The 2,500-nt window shown below is 45.8% G+C and overlaps 5 non-coding genes and 1 pseudogene across 5 annotated transcripts; all 6 read left to right on the plus strand.

The window, feature by feature from the left end:
* The first annotated feature begins 149 nt into the window (after window positions 1-149).
* LOC130924763 (5S ribosomal RNA) lies at window positions 150-268 on the plus strand. Its single transcript, XR_009065062.1, has one exon. It is a non-coding gene; the product is annotated as a 5S ribosomal RNA (ribosomal RNA).
* Window positions 269-571: 303 nt separating this feature from the next.
* On the plus strand, window positions 572-690 carry LOC130924839 (5S ribosomal RNA). Its single transcript, XR_009065137.1, has one exon. It is a non-coding gene; the product is annotated as a 5S ribosomal RNA (ribosomal RNA).
* Window positions 691-1,003: 313 nt separating this feature from the next.
* Window positions 1,004-1,122, plus strand: LOC130924851 (5S ribosomal RNA). The gene has a single exon (XR_009065149.1). It is a non-coding gene; the product is annotated as a 5S ribosomal RNA (ribosomal RNA).
* Window positions 1,123-1,510: 388 nt separating this feature from the next.
* Window positions 1,511-1,629, plus strand: LOC130924863 (5S ribosomal RNA). The gene has a single exon (XR_009065161.1). It is a non-coding gene; the product is annotated as a 5S ribosomal RNA (ribosomal RNA).
* Window positions 1,630-1,932: 303 nt separating this feature from the next.
* LOC130925635 (uncharacterized) lies at window positions 1,933-2,041 on the plus strand (annotated as a pseudogene).
* Window positions 2,042-2,344: 303 nt separating this feature from the next.
* LOC130924874 (5S ribosomal RNA) lies at window positions 2,345-2,463 on the plus strand. Its single transcript, XR_009065172.1, has one exon. It is a non-coding gene; the product is annotated as a 5S ribosomal RNA (ribosomal RNA).
* Window positions 2,464-2,500: the final 37 nt, after the last annotated feature.

The following is a 2,500-nucleotide window of genomic DNA, read 5'->3' on the forward strand; positions in this document are numbered from 1 at the left end:
TGGTTCGTCTTTTGTACCAGAACAGATCTCCTTCGCCTTTTGTATAGCTATATTTCACAAATTTTGCCAGCTTACGGCCATACTACCCTGAGAACGCCCGATCAGATCTCCTTCGCCTTTTGTATAGCGATATTTCACAAGCTTTGCCAGCTTACGGCCATACTACCCTGAGAACGCCTGATCTCGTCTGATCTCGGAAGCTAAGCAGGGTCGGGCCTGGTTAGTACTTGGATGGGAGACCGCCTGGGAATACCAGGTGCTGTAAGCTTTTTGGTTTATTTCATTAAAAAGAAAGAACAGACAGATCTTGTTGGTATCAACTGAGGTCGATGTACTGTCTTGTTAGTTTTGTGGTTGGAGCTCACATCGGGTTGAGTTTGCAGCTCTCGTTTTCACCCAACTCTGTGCGTTTTAAATGGTGATTACCTAGTTAGCTGCCATTGACAGCACGAGATGACCAGACCACTTGAAACCTAATTTCACTCAGGGAACCTTACTGAACTGGTTCATCTTTTGTACCAGAACAGATCTCCTTCGCCTTTTGTATAGCTATATTTCACAAGTTTTGCCAGCTTACGGCCATACTACCCTGAGAACGCCCGATCTCGTCTGATCTCGGAAGCTAAGCAGGGTCGGGCCTGGTTAGTACTTGGATGGGAGACCGCCTGGGAATACCAGGTGCTGTAAGCTTTTTGGTTTATTTCATGACAAAGAAAGAACAGACAGATCTTGTTGGTATCAACTGAGGTCGATGTACTGTCTTGTTAGTTTTGTGGTTGGAGCTCACATCGGGTTGAGTTTGCAGCTCTCGTTTTCACCCAACTCTGTGCGTTTTAGATGGTGATTACCTCGTTAGCTGCCATTGAAAGCACGAGATGACCAGACCACTTGAAACCTAACTTCCCTCAGGGAACCTGACTGAACTGAACTGAACTGGTTCATCTTTTGTACCAGAACAGATCTCCTTCGCCTTTTGTATAGCTATATTTTACAAGCTTTGCCAGCTTACGGCCATACTACCCTGAGAACGCCCGATCTCGTCTGATCTCGGAAGCTAAGCAGGGTCGGGCCTGGTTAGTACTTGGATGGGAGACCGCCTGGGAATACCAGGTGCTGTAAGCTTTTTGGTTTATTTCATGACAAAGAAAGAACAGACAGATCTTGTTGGTATCAACTGAGGTCAATGTACTGTCTTGTTAGTTTTGTGGTTGGAGCTCACATTTGGTTGAGTTTGCAGCTCTCGTTTTCACCCAACTCTGTGCGTTTTAGATGGTGATTACCTCGTTAGCTGCCATTGAAAGCACGAGATGACCAGACCACTTGAAACCTAACTTCCCTCAGGGAACCTGACTGAACTGAACTGGTTCGTCTTTTGTACCAGAACAGATCTCCTTCGCCTTTTGTATAGCTATATTTCACAAATTTTGCCAGCTTACGGCCATACTACCCTGAGAATGCCCGATCAGATCTCCTTCGCCTTTTGTATAGCGATATTTCACAAGCTTTGCCAGCTTACGGCCATACTACCCTGAGAACGCCCGATCTCGTCTGATCTCGGAAGCTAAGCAGGGTCGGGCCTGGTTAGTACTTGGATGGGAGACCGCCTGGGAATACCAGGTGCTGTAAGCTTTTTGGTTTATTTCATTAAAAAGAAAGAACAGACAGATCTTGTTGGTATCAACTGAGGTCGATGTACTGTCTTGTTAGTTTTGTGGTTGGAGCTCACATCGGGTTGAGTTTGCAGCTCTCGTTTTCACCCAACTCTGTGCGTTTTAAATGGTGATTACCTCGTTAGCTGCCATTGACAGCACGAGATGATCAGACCACTTGAAACCTAATTTCACTCAGGGAACCTTACTGAACTGGTTCATCTTTTGTACCAGAACAGATCTCCTTCGCCTTTTGTATAGCTATACTTTACAAGCTTTGCCAGCTTACGGCCATACTACCCTGAGAACGCCTGATCTCGGAAGCTAAGCAGGGTCGGGCCTGGTTAGTACTTGGATGGGAGACCGCCTGGGAATACCAGGTGCTGTAAGCTTTTTGGTTTATTTCATGACAAAGAAAGAACAGACAGATCTTGTTGGTATCAACTGAGGTCAATGTACTGTCTTGTTAGTTTTGTGGTTGGAGCTCACATTTGGTTGAGTTTGCAGCTCTCGTTTTCACCCAACTCTGTGCGTTTTAGATGGTGATTACCTCGTTAGCTGCCATTGAAAGCACGAGATGACCAGACCACTTGAAACCTAATTTCACTCAGGGAACCTTACTGAACTGGTTCATATTTTGTACCAGAACAGATCTCCTTCGCCTTTTGTATAGCTATATTTCACAAGTTTTGCCAGCTTACGGCCATACTACCCTGAGAACGCCCGATCTCGTCTGATCTCGGAAGCTAAGCAGGGTCGGGCCTGGTTAGTACTTGGATGGGAGACCGCCTGGGAATACCAGGTGCTGTAAGCTTTTTGGTTTATTTCATGACAAAGAAAGAACGGACAGA

This window comes from Corythoichthys intestinalis, chromosome 11 (genome assembly GCF_030265065.1).
Source record: "Corythoichthys intestinalis isolate RoL2023-P3 chromosome 11, ASM3026506v1, whole genome shotgun sequence".
In the NCBI taxonomy this organism is placed as follows: domain Eukaryota; kingdom Metazoa; phylum Chordata; class Actinopteri; order Syngnathiformes; family Syngnathidae; genus Corythoichthys; species Corythoichthys intestinalis.